Here is a 16,386-nt window from a genome sequence, read left to right as displayed (position 1 = left end):
GAAGCTTCTTTAGTACTGCCGGCTGCAGCTTGCATTCCAGTCAGATTCTGAGAAATCATATTAACTTGCTGAGTCAATAGTTTGTTCTGAGCCAATATGGAATTCAAAGTATCAATCTCAAGAACACCTTTCTTCTGAGTTACCCCATTATTCACAGGATTTCTTTCAGAAGTGTACATGAACTGGTTATTTGCAACCATCTCAATGAGTTCCTGGGCTTCTGCATGGGTTTTCTTCAGATGAAGAGATCCACCAGCAGAGTGGTCCAATGACATCTTGGACAATTCAGATAGACCATCATAGAATATACATAAGATGCTCCATTCTGAAAGCATGTCAAAAGGACACCTTCTGATCAATTACTTGTATCTTTCCCAAGCTTCATAGAGGGATTCACCTTCCTTCTGTCTGAAGGTTTGGACTTCCACTATAAGCTTGCTCAACTTTTGAGGTGGAAAGAATTTGGCCAAGAAAGCATTGACCAACTTTTCCCAAGAGTTCAGGCTTTCTTTAGGTTGTGAGTCCAACCATATCCCAGCTCTGTCTCTTACAGCAAAGGAGAAAAGCATAAGTCTGTGGACCTCGGGATTAACCCCATTGGTCTTAACAGTGTCACAAATTTACAAGAATTTAGCTAAGAACTGATGAAGATCTTCTAATGGAAGTCCACGAAACTTGCAATTCTGCTGCATTAGAGAAACTAATTGAGGCTTAAGCTCCAAGTTGTTTGCTCCAATTGCAGGAATTGAGATGCTTCTTCCATAAAAGTCGGAAGTTGGTGCAGTAAAGTCACCAAGCATCTTCCTTGCATCTCCACCATTGTTGTTATTTTCGGCTGCCATCTCTACTTCTTTTTCGAAAATTTCTGTAAGGTCCTCTCCAGAGTATTGTTCTTTAGCTTCTCTTAGTTTCCTCTTCAGAGTCCTTTCAGGTTCAGGATCAGCTTCAACAAGAATCTTCTTATCCTTATTCCTACTCATATGAAAAAGAAGAGAACAAAGAGAGAAGAGAAATCCTCTATGTCACAGTATAGAGATTCCTTTATGTGAGTAGAAGAATGGAAGAATAGAAGAATGAGGTAGAGGGAGAATAAGAAGAATTCGAATGCAGAGAGAGGGAGAGGGTTCAAATTTTAAGAAGAGAAGTGTTAGTGAATAAATAAAATAAATAAAAAGAGATGAGAGAGAGAGAGTATTCGAATCTTAATTAAAATAAAAGAAAAATATTTTTGTTTTTATTTTAATTATTAGTTAGAATTTGAAATTTAAGAAAAGAAATAAAATAAAATTAAAATTTAAAACAATTAGTTAATTAAAAAAAATTTTGAAAAAGTAGGTAATGGTTTTCGAAAATTAGAGAGAGAGAAAGGTTGTTAAGTGGTTTTGAAAAAGATAAGAAATAGAAAACTTTTTTAAAATCAAACAAAAAGTCAAGTAGTTAATTGAAAAAGTTTTGAAAATAAATTTTAAAAAGATAAGAAGTTAGAAAAAGATTTTGAAATTAATTTTTGAAAAAGATTTGAAAAAGAAATTTAAAAATATTTGATTTTGAAAATTAAAGTTGAAGACTTGACTAACAAGAAACTAAAAAATATGATTCTAGAATTTAAAGATTGAACCTTTCTTAACAGGAAAGTAACAAACTTGAAATTTTTGAATCGAAACATTAAATGTTAGCAATAATTTCGAAAATTATGAAATAAAATTAAGAGAAAGATTTTGAAAATTAATTAAAAAAATTTTGGAAAACATGAAAGAAAAATGAAAAAGATTTGATTTTTGAGAAAGATTTGAAAAGATAAAGTTTTTAAATTGAAAATTTGACTTGACTAACAAAAAACAACTATATTTTAAAAATCTTTGACTAAATCAACCCAAAATTTCGAAATTTATGAGTAAAATAAGAGAAAGATATTATTTTTTATTTTTTGAATTAATGAAGAGAGAGAAAAACAACTCAATGACACATAACATAGGAATTTAAGATCAAAACAAATAATGCATGCAAGAACACTTTGAATGTCAAGATGAACACCAAGAACACTTTGAAGATCATGATGAACATCAAGAACATATTTTAGAAAATTTTTAAGAAAAGAAACACAAGCAAGACACCAAACTTAGAAATTTTTAATGTTTAGACACTATGAATTCAAAAATGCATATGAAAAATAACAAAGAACACAAAACAAAAAAATTAAAGATCAAACAAGGAAAATCATCAAGAACAATTTGAAGATCAAGGAAGAACACATGATAAATTTTCGAGAATTTTTAAGAAAAATTAAAAACATGCAATTGACACCAAACTTAAAATTTGACACAAGACTTTAACAAGAAACACAAAATATTTTTGGTTTTATGATTTTAATTTTTTTTTTGTATATTTTTTTCGAAAATATTTTGGAAAAGAGAAAATAAAGAAATTCAAAATTTTTAATAGGAATTCCAGGATTCATGCAATGTTAGTCTAAAGCTTCGGTCCAAAAGAATTAGACATGGCCAAATGGCCAGCCAAGCTTTAGCAGAGCATTACATACAACAGCCAAATTGATAGGAATCCAAACGCTCTTGCAAAGATAAGTGGAAACCTCAGTCCAAAAGATTAGACATGGCTTAACAACCAGCCAGGCTTCAACCTATCTTATGAAACTCTAGAATTTATTCTTAAAAACTCTGAAGAAACAATATTTTTTTTTCGAAAATAAAATTTAAAAATCTTAAACATAAAATAAAATTACCTAATCTAAGTAACAAGATGAACCGTCAGTTGTCCAAACTCGAACGATCCCCGGCAATGCGCCAAAAACTTGGTGCACGAAATTGTGATTCACACTTTTCACAGCTCCGCACAACTAACCAGCAAGTGCACTGGGTCATCCAAGTAATACCTTACGTGAGTAAGGGTTGATCCCACGGAGATTGTCGGCTTGAAGTAAGCTATGGTCATCTTGTAAATCTTAGTCAGGCGGATTCAATTGGTTATGAGGTTTTGATAATTAAAAGATAAATAAAACATAAAATAAGATAGAGATACTTATATAATTCATTGGTGGGAATTTCAGATAAGCGTTTGGAGATGCTTTGTTGCTTCTGAACTTCTGCTTTCCTACTGTCTTCATCCAATCATGCGTGCTCCCTTCCATGGCAAGCTGTATGATCCTCTCGGATGAAAAATACCAGGTACGGTTTCTGCACAGCTAATCAACTGTCGAATTTCTCGTCTCGGATGAAAAATACTAGGTACAGCTACCGCACGGCTAATCATCTGTCGGTTCTTACTAGCGTCGGAATAGGATCCTTATCCTTTTGCACACTATCACTGCGCCCAACATTCGTAAGTTTGAAGCTCGTCATAGTCATCCCTTCCCAGATCCTACTCGGAATACCACAGGCAAGGTTTAGACTTTTCGGATCTCAAGAATGCTACCAATGGTTCTAGCCTATACCACGAAGATCCTAATCTCACGGACTTGGTCCATGTATTAGAGACCCAAGAGAATATACTCCGGCTGTCGTCCAATAACTACGTTGAACATCATGTAGACCACTTGTGGTTGTCAGGCACGCGGATCTTGGCTAAGCAAGTAACGAAGATAGTGGGTGATTGTCACGGGTCACCCTTTCATTCTGACTTAACTGAATTAAGCACGAGAGTATATCTTGGAGAAGAAGTAGGCGTGAATTGAAAGAGAAACAATAGTACTTGCATTAATTCATGAAGAACAGCAGAGCTCCGCACCTTAATCTATGAGGTGTAGAAACTCCACCGTAAAAAATACAAAGAGAAAATAGTCTAGGCATGGCCGTGTGGCCAGCCTCCAAGTCCAATGATGATAATATCATAATCCCCTAATACAATAGTAAAAAATGCTCTTTATACTAAACTAGTTACTAGAGATTACAGAAAATGAATAACTAAGTGCAGATAGTGCAGAAATCCACTTTCGGGGCCCACTTGGTGTGTGCTTGGGATGAGCATTGAAGCTTTTACGTACATAGGCCATTCTTGGAGTTAAATGCCAGCTTGGGAGCCAGTTTGGGTGTTTAACTCCAGTTCTGGTGCCAGTTTTGGCGTTTTACTCCAGAAAAGGGTCTTTGGTGGGCGTTTGAACGCCAGTTTGGGCCATCAAATCTCGGGAAAAGTATAGACTATTATACATTTCTGAAAAGCCCAAGATGTCTACGTTCCAACGCAATTGAGAGAGCACCAATTGGGCTTCTGTAGCTCCAAAAAATTCACTTCGAGTATAGGAGGGTCAAAATCCAACAGCATCTGCAGTCCTTTTTCAGCCTCTGAATCAGATTTTTGCTCAGGTCCCTTAATTTCAGCCAGAAAATACCTGAAATTATAGAAAAACACAAAAACTCATAGTAAAGTCTAGAAATGTGATTTTTGCATAAAAACTAATAAAAATATAATAAAAAGTAACTAAAACATACTAAAAACTACCTAAAAACAATGCCAAAAAGGGTATAAATTATCCGCTCATCAGCCACCATGACCAAATATCATAGTACTCATCTCTCAAACACAACGAATTGCACTCACTCATCATTTAAATATAATTATGCATCAACGATCATTTCCTCATCCATTTCAGAACCATCAAAGTTCAGAGCCACAATTTATCCCAATTATCTAGAATCATTATCTGCATTAGTTCACTAAGCTTTTAAGTACTCAAAGCATAAAGCATTTCTAATCATGCCCTACTATTCCTTATTATTACCATACTATGTTAACGCTCCAGTAGGCTTCCGCTGCGTCACTCTGATTTCTCATCAAGTACTAGTCCTATCACTTACTTTCTCAAGTACTAAACCACAACTTAGCATGACTGACATTCACTAGATTTCATTTCTGATAACCAAAACCAAATACCAACTTAATCGTACTTTTAACACGTTGTTACCGATCTTTCACTTACCTCTTCCTAAACCGTCGGATCTAGCGGTAACCCCGTCGTCATAGTGAATACACGACCTTGTTGTTGCCTCTTGGCAATATTCTAGTTAACCTTCTCATGACAGTTCCAAGACATGTGTCCGGCTCCTTCACAACTATAACAAGGTCCCAATCCAGCTTGACATGGTGTTTCCGGGTGGTAGCTTCCACATCGCCTACAAGTCATTCCATTCTGAGGTTGCTTTCCATTCCTCCTCCCTTGGTGATTGTTGTTGTTGTTCCTTCGGGGATTGTCTCGAAAAATCTTTCATATAGGGACTTGGTCTTGTCTTCACTCACCCCTCAAACGATGAGCAACTAAAGGTTGAATCTGCTCTATTCTCTTTTCTCGCATATCACTATCACTGGGTTTCGCACAATAACTCGGTACAGTTCTCAACACTTTCGATCCCTTAGATATAACCCAACTCGCTTCTGCTGTGTCACTCTTATTCTTAACTTTCAAGAGCCTAGCTACTCCTCTAAGTTAATTAAATATCGCTCCGTCTCAGCAACTAATGGTCCTCGACTAATCGTCGACTTAGACTTTATGATTATCAACACTTGTCATGCATCACGAACGAATATTACATATTAATGATATACATGAAAGTTAGAAATTCAACTACTAGTTTACGATTACCTCGGATGCGTGAGAATCGAATTCGGTTGCATCCCGGCCTTCTTTGTAGGGACAATTCTAAGATATATGCCCTGATCTCCCACACTTGTAGCATACGCCTAGACTGGCCCTGCACGGTCTGTTTGGATGATACTTCTTGCATCTCAAGCACCTCAAATCTTCTGGTTGAGTACTAGTCTGCCCTTCTGGATTCGGCCCTTGACGGTTGTCATTTCTTCGGTCATTGTTCCGGCGTTGAGAACGTGAAATAGCAAAATGACCCCCCTTGAAACTTTGGCTCCTAGGTGCAATCTTTGTCTTCTTTCCCCCTTTCCTTGGTAAAGATTCCAGCGGTCACTCCTTGCCACCCCAGTCCTTCTCGAGCTTTCTCCCATTGCTTGACCCGTGCTAACTAACTCCGGATAACTCACTATTCCCACGGGTACCACTGCACTCGGGACATCATTTCTGCCTTCATTTCCATCACAACTGTCGTTGCCAACTCTAACTTGTTGTTCCATCCTACTCCTCGCTCGGCTAGTAACGGTAGCCACAGCGCCAATGGCAGCAACAACACTCACCATCGCGGTCACGAAATCGGTCAAGGTATCTACCAGTATGGTTATATCGTTAGCTCTCCGTACTCGACCCCGATTACTCCCACGACCGTGTCCACGAGGCGTCATTTGGTTCCGGTTCACACCAAACAAGTGATATCAAGGTGATCAGACTCAATATCTAAAGTTAAGTGCTCCAAATTACCAAAGGTACACTCATGAACTTCATGCTAGACGTATCAACTAGATATCCTAACTAGCACAGGCACAGACTCAGAGTATGCATTGAAGCATAAGCAGTTCCATCCTTCAGGCTCACGAGGATGAACTGCTCTGATGCCATAATGTAACACCCTAATATTAAAATCCTTATGCGCGAGTCATAAGTCAATGATATTACGGCGGTACGACTCTCAAGGTGGATTTTTATTACATAATTATAAGTATAATTAAAAGGAGTATTAAACGAGAAGCCTGAAAAGAGTAAAAAGAAAATCGCGAAGTCGTAACACTCACGCATCGACAACTAAAAGATAAAGCATGAAGTCGAAAGCGTTGCAAGGATAAAGGCATAAAGGAGATAAGAGAAGAACAGTTTATAGATATATAACATAAGTAAATAGCCACTAGTCGCGACCCGCGAAGTTTAGGCCGGCTAGGGTACAGTATAACAGTAGTTGACAACAGTATCTCCTAATCTCTCCCAAAGAAACATAAGAGCCTCTATAGGTAAGTTCAAAAGAGTTCAATACATATTATAAGCTTTTCAAAATAAAGGTGGAGAGATTCTAAGTAAAATATAAAGTAGAGAATATACATATCTTCGCCATCTCTCAGATGAACCACAGCTCACTTCTGAGCACCTGGACTTGTATCTGAAAAGCAAGAGATATATACAGAATGAGAACCCCCGACCCATGGGTTCCCAGTACGGTAAAAGTTCCAAATAAATACAATGCATTGTAATAAATACTCAATAAGCATCCTAAACTTTCTTTCATCAATATTCACCCTATGTTCTCGCTAATCCATAAATAGGCAACTGTCATAAGGGAATGCTAAGTCTAATTCCTCTTTCTCAAGCTTCTCAACTCTCTCTAACTCTCCAACGAATCAGAATCAGAATCATAAACAAAACCATCACCAGTTATTCTTTCTCAGCAATTCTATATCAATACATCATTTCCTCACCTGAAGCAAGTGAACTCACTTCACTGCGTCTACCCAGAGAAGTCAAATTATCTCATTCAAAAATCATCATCATTATTCAATTACATCATCAACTCATCTCATCTAGAACAGTCCTCAGCGTCCACCGACACCAGCATGAGGGACCTCTCAGTTGTACAAGCACAAGCAATGCAGACAAGTAATACACAATTAAAGTACAAGTAGAACAAGTAGCACATAATCAGGTAAGATAGCATATGCGATATAGCAATCTGATGAGCGGATATTTTATACACTTTTTGGGTTTAATTTCATGTGGTTTTTAGTATATTTTAGTTAGTTTTTAGTATATTTTTATTAGTTTCTAGGCAAAATTCATATTTCTGGACTTTATTATGAGTTTGTGTGTTTTTTCTATAATTTCAGGTATTTTCTGGCTGAAATTGAGGGAGCTGAGCAAAAATCGGATTCAGGCTGAAAAAGGACTGCTGATGCTGTTGGATTCTGTCCTCCCTGCACTCGGAATGGATTTTTTGGCGCTACAAGAGTCCAATTGGCGTGCTCTCAATTGCGTTGGAAAGTAGACATCCAGGGCTTTCCAGCAATTTATAATAGTCCATACTTTGTCCAAGGATAGATGACGTAAACTGGCATTCAACGCCAGTTTCATGTTGCATTCTGGCGTTAAACGCCAGAAACAGGTTACAAGTTGGAGTTAAACGCCAGAAACAGGTTACAACCTGGCGTTCAACTCTGGAAACAGCCTATGCACGTGTAAAGCTCAAGTCTCAGCCCCAGCACGCACCAAGTGGGCCCCATAAGTGGATTTCTGCACTATCTATCTTAGTTTACTCATTTTCTGTAAACCTAGGTTACTAGTTAGTATTTAAACAACTTTTAGAGATTTATTTTGTATCTCATGGCATTTTTAGATCTGAATTTTGTACTCTTTCACGGCATGAGCCTCTAAACTCCATTGTTGGGGGTGAGGAGCTCTGCTGTGTCTCGATGAATTAATGCAATTATTTCTGCTTTCTATTCAAACACGCTTGTTTCTATCTAAGATGTTCATTCGCACTTCAATATGATGGATGTGATGATCCGTGACATTCATCACTATTCTCAACCTATGAACACGTGACTGACAACCACCTCCGTTTTACCTTCAATTGAATGAATATCTCTTGGATTCCTTAATCAGAATCTTCATGGTATAAGCTAGAATCCATTGGCAGCATTCTTGAGAATCCGGAAAGTCTAAACCTTGTCTGTGGTATTCTGAGTAGGATTCAGGGATTGAATGACTGTGACGAGCTTCAAACTCACAAGGGTTGGGCGTAGTGACAGACGCAAAAGGATCAATGGATCCTATTCCAGCATGAGTGAGAACCGACAGATGATTAGCCGTGCGGTGACAGCGCACTTGGACCATTTTCACTGAGAGGATGGATGGTAGCCATTGACAACGGTGATCCACCAACACACAGCTTGCCATAGGAGGAACCTTGCGTGCGTGAAGAAGAAGACAGGGGAAAAGTAGAGATTCAGAAGACAAAGCATCTCCAAAACTCCAACATATTCTCCATTACTGCATAATAAGTATTACTTAATCCATGCTCTCTTGTTCATTTGCAAGTCAACTAATAATCATAATTGATATCCTGACTAAGAGTTATAGGATAACCATAGCTTGCTTCAAGCCAACAATCTCTGTGGGATCGACCCTTACTCATATAAGGTATTACTTGGACGACCCAGTGCACTTGCTGGTTAGTGGTACGGATTGTGAAAAGTGTGATTCACAACTTGTGCACCAAGTTTTTGGCGTCGTTGCCGGGGGTTGTTCGAGTTTGGACAACTGACGGTTTATTTTGTTGCTTAGATTAGGAAAAATTTTTCTTTTTGGTTTAAAGTCTTCTATTATTGTTTTTGGTTAAAATTTTTTTTAAATCTTTATTTTCTCTTTTTAAATTTTTCGAAAATTTTATAAACTGATAATTGAGTTTTTCTGTTTGAGTTTAGTTTCATATTTTAAGTTTAGTGTCAATTGCATGTTTTTATTCTCTTTTAAATTTTCGAATTTGTGTTCATTGTTCTTTCTTAATCTTCAAGTTGTTCTTGTTTATTTTACTTGTTTGATCTTTGGTTTGTCTTGTTTTGTGTCTTTTCTTATTTTTCTTGTGCTTTTTCAAACTTTTAGTTTTCAATTTTTTTATTTATTAAATACCTTAGTAAAATACGTTAAATTTATAACTCAATTGGCTAGAGCGTTGCGCTTATGTTCTTGGTGATTGGGTATCCTCCTTTTAAAACTTTTCCAAAAATAATTTTTCTTTGATTAAATCTTGTGTCAAGTTTTAAGTTTGGTGTTTTCTTGTTAGTTCTTATTTAATCTTCGAAAATTTGTTTTTGGTTTTCTAAAAATTTTAAGTTTGGTGTTCTTTTTTTTTATGTTCTTGAGTCCTTTGAGTCCTTTGACTTTTTGTTCTTCGTGTTCTTGTGAATCTTCAAGGTGTTCTTGAGTCTTTCTTGTGTTTTGATCTTAAAATTTTTTAAGTTTGGTGTTCCTTGGTGTTTTTCCTCCAAATTTTCGAAAATAAGGAGCATCAGATCTAAAAATTTTAAGTCTTGTGTCATTTTATTGTTTTTCTCCTTCCTCATTAAATTCAAAAATATCTTTTCTCTTTATTTTAAATTTAATTTTCGAAAAATTACTTTTAAAAATTCAGATTTTTATTTTAAAGTCAAATCCTTTCAAAATTCAAAATCTTTTTCAAAAATCTTATCCAGAGTTTTTCAATCTTCTCAATTAAGCAATTATTTTCATTTTCAAATTTATTTTTCCCTTGGTTTTTGAAATTTATATTTTAATTTCTAATTATTTTATTTTATTTTATCTTATTATTTATCTTAATAATTTGGTTTGTTCTAATTCAATAAAATAAAAACAAAAATATATCTTCTTTGCAATTCACATCAATTTCATTTTATCCATCATGGATCTAAGTGGAAATGAACAGTCCAGAAGGACTCTAGGATCATATGCTAATCCCACTACTGCTGCATATAGGAGTAGTATCTGTATACTCCCCATCAAAGTAGGCAGTTTTGAGCTAAATCCTCAGCTCATTGTCATGGTGCAGCAAAACTGCCAGTATTCTGGTCTTTCACAGGAAGAACCTACTGAGTTTCTGGCACAATTCTTGCAAATTGCTGACACAGTACGTGACAAGGAGGTAGATCAGGATGTATACAGAATGTTACTGTTTTCGTTTGCTGTAAAAGATCAAGCTAAAAGGTGGTTAAATAACCAACCCACAGCAATCATAAGGACATGGAAACAGTTATCAGACAAATTCCTGAATCAATATTTCCCTCCAAAAAGGATGACACAGCTAAGGCTGGACATCCAAGGCTTTAAACAAGAGGATGATGAATCCCTTTATAATGCCTGGGAGAGGTACAGAGGGATGCTAAAGAAATGCCCTTCTGAAATATTTTCAGAGTAGGTGCAGTTAGATATCTTCTACTATGGGCTTACAGAAGGAGCTCAGATGTCCCTAGACCACTCAGCTGGTGGATTTATACACATGAGGAAAACTATTGGAGAGGTTCAAGAGCTTATTGATATAGTTGCTAGAAACCAACATCTGTACATAAGTAATGGGTCCTCCATAAAAGAAGAAGCCAAAGCAGTGTCTACTGAACTTGGTCCTCCAGAACAAGTTGCTGAACTCAATCAACAATTGTGCTTTCTAACAAAATAGCTGGCAGTATTCAAGGAGATGCTACAAGACACTAAAAATGCTAATAAAAATATGGAGGCATAATTGAATCAGACAAAACAGCAGTTATCAAAGCAGATAACAGAAGAGTGCCAGGCAGTTCAATTAAGAAGTGGGAAGACACTAAATACCTCACTTCAGAGCAGCAGAAAGCCAAGAAAAGAACAACTGACAGAGGATGAGCAAAACATTATCCAAAATCCCTCTGAGGATAGTAAGGGCCCAGAGAGGAACAACTCTGGCGTTCAAACGCCAGAAAAGGATGCAAGGTTGGCGTTAAACGCCCAACCCATGTGTAGTTCTGGCGTTCAAACGCCAGAAACAGGCAAGGAGCTGGCGTCAAACGCCCAATGGAAGCTCAGTTCTGGCGTTCAAACGCCAGAAACAGGTAGGAAGTTGGCATCCAACGCCAATCAAGCTTCCAACTCTGGCATTCAAACGCCAGTGAGGGATCAGACACACACAAGTGCTGATAACAACCCCTCTAAAAAGGCTTCTCCAACCACTTCTGTAGGAAATAAACCTGCAGCAACCAAGGTTGAGGAATACAAAGCCAAGATGCCTTATCCTCAAAAACTCTGCCAAGAGGAGCAGGATAAGCAATTTGCTCGCTTTGCAGACTACCTCAGGACTCTTGAAATAAAGATTCCGTTTGCAGAGGCACTTGAGCAAATACCCTCTTATGCCAAGTTCATGAAAGAGATCTTGAGTCATAAGAAGGATTGGAGAGAAACTGAAAGAGTTCTCCTCACTAAGGAATGCAGTGCAGTCATTCTAAAAAGCTTCCCAGAAAAGCTTAAGGATTTCGGGAGCTTTATGATACCATGCATATTAGAGGGTGAGTGCACCAAGACAGCTTTATGTGATCTTGGGGCAAGCATCAACCTAATACCTGCATCCACTATCAGAAAGCTTGGTTTAACTGAAGAAGTCAAACCAACCAGGATATTTCTCCAACTTGCTGATGGCTCCATTAAATACCCATCAGGCGTGATTGAAGACATGATTGTCAGGGTTGGGCCATTCGCCTTTCCCACTGACTTTGTAGTGCTGGAAATGGAGGAGCACAAGAGTGCTACTCTCATTCTAGGAAGACCTTTCCTAGCAACTGGACGAACTCTCATTGATGTCCAAAAGGGGAAAGTAACCCTGAGGGTCAATGAGGATGAGTTCAAGTTGAATGCTGTCAAAGCCATGCAGCATCCAGACACACCAAAAGACTGCATAAAAGTTGATCTTATTGACTCTTTGGTAGAGGAGATCAACATGGCTGAGAGTCTCGAATCAGATCTAGAAGACATCTTTAAAGATGCTCAGCCTTATTTGGAGGATTCAGAGGAGATAAAAGAGCCTCTGGAATTTCCTCAGGAAGAGGAAAAACCTCCAAAACCCGAGCTCAAACCATTACCACCATCCCTGAAATATGCATTTCTGGGAGAATGTGACACTTTTCCGGTGATCATAAGCTCTGCTTTAAATCCACAGGAAGAGGAAGCACTACTTCAAGTGCTAAGGACACACAAGACAACTCTTGGGTGGTCCATAAGTGACCTTAAGGGCATAAGCCCAGCTAGATGCATGCACAAGATCCTATTGGAGGATGATGCTAAGCCAGTGGTTCAACCACAGAGGCGGCTAAATCCAGCCATGAAGGAAGTGGTGCAGAAAGAGGTCACCAAGTTACTGGAGGCTGGGATTATTTATCCTATTTCTGATAGCCCCTGGGTGAGCCCTGTCCAAGTTATCCCCAAAAAAGGAGGCATGACAGTGGTTCATAATGAAAAAAACGAACTGGTTCCTACAAGAACAGTTACAGGATGGCGCATATGTATTGACTATAGAAGGCTCAATACAGCCACCAGAAAGGATCATTTTCCTTTACCATTCATAAACCAGATGCTAGAAAGACTAGCAGGTCATGATTATTACTGCTTTTTGGATGGCTATTTAGGCTACAACCAAATTACAGTAGATCTCCAGGATCAAGAGAAAACAGCATTCACATGTCCATCTAGAGTAGTTGCTTACAGAAGGATGCCATTTGGGCTGTGTAATGCACTTGCAACCTTTCAGAGATGCATGCTCTCTATTTTCTCTGATATGGTGGAAAAATTTCTGGAAGTCTTCATGGATGATTTCTCAGTATATGGAGACTCATTTAGCTCCTGTCTTGATCACCTGACACTGGTTCTGAAAAGATGCCAAGAGACTAACCTGATTTTAAACTGGGAAAAATGTCACTTTATGGTGACTGAAGGGATTGTCATTGGGCACAAGATTTCGAACAAGGGAATAGAGGTGGATCAAGCTAAGGTAGAGGTAATTGAAAAATTACCACCACCTGCCAATGTTAAGGCAATCAGAAGCTTTCTGGGGCATGCAGAATTCTATAGGAGGTTTATAAAAGATTTTTCAAAAATTGCAAAACCTCTGAGCAACCTGCTAGCTGCTGACACGCAATTTGTGTTTGACACAGAGTGCCTGCAGGCGTTTGAAACCCTGAAAGCTAAGCTGGTCACAGCACCAGTTATTTCTGCACCAGACTGGATATTACCATTCGAATTAATGTGTGATGCCAGTGAACATGCCATTGGTGCAGTATTGGGGCAGAGGCATGACAAGCTTCTGCATGTCATTTATTATGCTAGCCGTGTTTTAAATGATGCCCAGAAAAATTACACAACCATAGAAAAAGAATTGCTTGCAGTGGTTTATGCCATTGACAAGTTTAGATCATACTTAGTAGGATCAAAAGTGATTGTGTACACTGACCATGCTGCTCTTAAATATCTACTTACAAAGCAGGATTCAAAACCCAGGCTCATAAGATGGGTGTTGCTTCTGCAAGAGTTTGATATAGAAATAAGAGACAGAAAAGGGACAGAAAACCAAGTGGCTGATCATCTGTCCCGGATAGAGCCAGTAGAAGGGGCGTCCTTTCCCTCTATTGAGATCTCTGAAACCTTTCCTGATGAGCATTTGTTCGCCATTCAGGAAACGCCATGGTTTGCAGACATTGCAAACTATAAAGCTGCAAGGTTCATACCAAAGGAGTACAGCAGGCAACAAAAGAAAAAATTAATTACTGATGCAAAGTACTACTTGTGGGATGAACTCTATCTCTTTAAGAGATGTGCAGATGGAATAATTCGAAGGTGTGTGCCTAGAGAAGAAGCACAGAAGATCTTATGGCATTGCCATGGGTCACAATATGGAGGCCATTTCGGAGGTGAGCGAACCGCCACCAAGGCCCTTCAATGTGGCTTCTACTGGCCTACCCTCTATAGAGATTCCCGAGAGTTTGTACGTAACTGTGACAGTTGCCAGAGAGCTGGTAATCTGCCTCATGGTTACGCCATGCCTCAAGAAGGAATATTGGAGATTGAGTTATTTGATGTATGGGGTATTGACTTCATGGGGCCCTTCCCACCATCATACTCAAACACTTATATTCTGGTTGCAGTCGACTATGTATCCAAATGGGTAGAGGCCATTGCTACACCCACTAATGATACTAAGACAGTGCTGAAGTTCCTCCAAAAATATATCTTCAGCAGGTTTGGTGTCCCTAGAGCACTAATTAGTGATGGGGGTACTCACTTCTGCAATAAACAGCTTTACTCTGCTATGGTCCGGTATGGAATTAGCCACAAGGTGGCAACTCCATATCACCCATAGATAAATGGGCAAGCTGAAGTCTCTAATAGAGAACTAAAAAGAATCCTGGGACGGACTGTAAGTACCCGTAGAAAGGATTGGGCGAGAAGCTTGGATGATGCTCTATGGGCTTACAGAACAGCATTCAAGACTCCTATAGGGACCTCTCCATACCAGCTTGTGTATGGTAAGGCCTGTCATCTGCCCGTGGAACTGGAACATAAGGCCTACTGGGCAACCAGATTCCTAAACTTTGATGCCAATTTAGCCGGAGAAAAAAGATTGCTCCAGCTGAATGAGCTAGAGGAATTCGGACTCACTGCTTTCGAAAATGCCAAGATCTACAAAGAGAAAGCAAAGAGGTGGCATGACAGAAAGCTATCATCTAGAGTCTTTGAACCAGGACAGAAGGTTCTTCTGTTTAACTCTAGGCTCAGGCTATTCCCCGGGAAACTGAAATCCCGGTGGAGGGGACCATATGTGATTACAAGTGTGTCACCATATGGCTATGTGGAGGTTCAAGACATTGATTCTAATAAGAAGTTCATTGTTAATGGACAGAGAATCAAGCATTATCTTGAAGGCAATGTTGAGCAAGAGTGCTCAAGGCTGAGGCTAGATTAAAAGCTCAGCAAGGTCCAGCTAAAGACAATAAAGAAGTGCTTGCTGGGAGGCAACCCAGCCATTAGCAAAACTTTTTCTTATTTATTTTTTTATTTTTTTATTTTTATACAGGTTTAATATAAATAATCTTCAAGGTAAAGAATCAATTGCATAAGTTCACAGGGTTGCAGAAGGATTCAGAATACAAAACAGCAGAAAGCAGCTCACTGGTGCGAAAAAGCCAGTAAGAGCTGTTTTGGGCGTTAAACGCCCAAAAAGAGCATCTACTGGGCGTTTAACGCCAGTAGAGATAGCCATCTGGGCGTTAAACGCCAGAAAGAAGCAGCTTCTGGGCGTTTAAAGCCAGATTTATAGCATCCTGGGCGTTCAGAAAAATGCCCAGTGACAAAGGAGTTTCTGGCGTTTAACGCCAGCTAGAAGCAACAGTTGGGCGTTAAACACCCAGACCAAGCACCAACTGGGCGTTAAACGCCCAAAACATGCAGCAGTTGGGCGTTTAACGCCAGGATTGTGGGGAGTAGGTAATTTCGTTTTCACTTCAAATTTTTTTCCATTTTTCATGTTTCAATTCATGATTTCTTGCATAAACATATTACAAATCCTAATTTTTCAAATCCTTTTTCAAAGATATCAAATGTATCTTAATTCTAAACATAAACCTTTTTTTAAATCCACTTCAACTTCTTTTCAAATCTTTTTCAAAACAAATCTATCTCTTTTCCTTCTCAAATTTTTTTCAACTTATCAATATCTTTTTCAAATCTTCACAATATCTTTTTCCAAACAAAGCTATCTTTTTCAAATATCTTTCATATTATTCATATCTTTTAAATTTTAAAGTACATCATTTTCCTATCATACTTATCTTCTACAAATCATATCCTCTATCATATCTTCTTCAAAATTTTCAAAACCCACCCCCCTTCCCTTTAAATCCTAGTTCGGCCTCCCCCCCACCTTCACCATTCGGACTTGGCTCTCCTCATCTCCCTCTTCTTTCCTTTCTTTTGCTTGAGGACAGGCA

General features: G+C 38.4%; 1 non-coding gene across 1 annotated transcript; it reads left to right on the top strand.

Moving 5' to 3' along the window:
• Window positions 1-329: 329 nt before the first annotated feature.
• On the top strand, window positions 330-437 carry LOC112788103 (small nucleolar RNA R71). Its single transcript, XR_003195482.1, has one exon. It is a non-coding gene; the product is annotated as a small nucleolar RNA R71 (small nucleolar RNA).
• Window positions 438-16,386: the final 15,949 nt, after the last annotated feature.

This window comes from Arachis hypogaea, chromosome 20, assembly GCF_003086295.3.
Source record: "Arachis hypogaea cultivar Tifrunner chromosome 20, arahy.Tifrunner.gnm2.J5K5, whole genome shotgun sequence".
Taxonomy (NCBI): Eukaryota; Viridiplantae; Streptophyta; class Magnoliopsida; order Fabales; family Fabaceae; genus Arachis; species Arachis hypogaea.
Note: the sequence above shows the minus strand (reverse complement) of the source record. Positions and strands in the feature narration are given on the sequence as shown.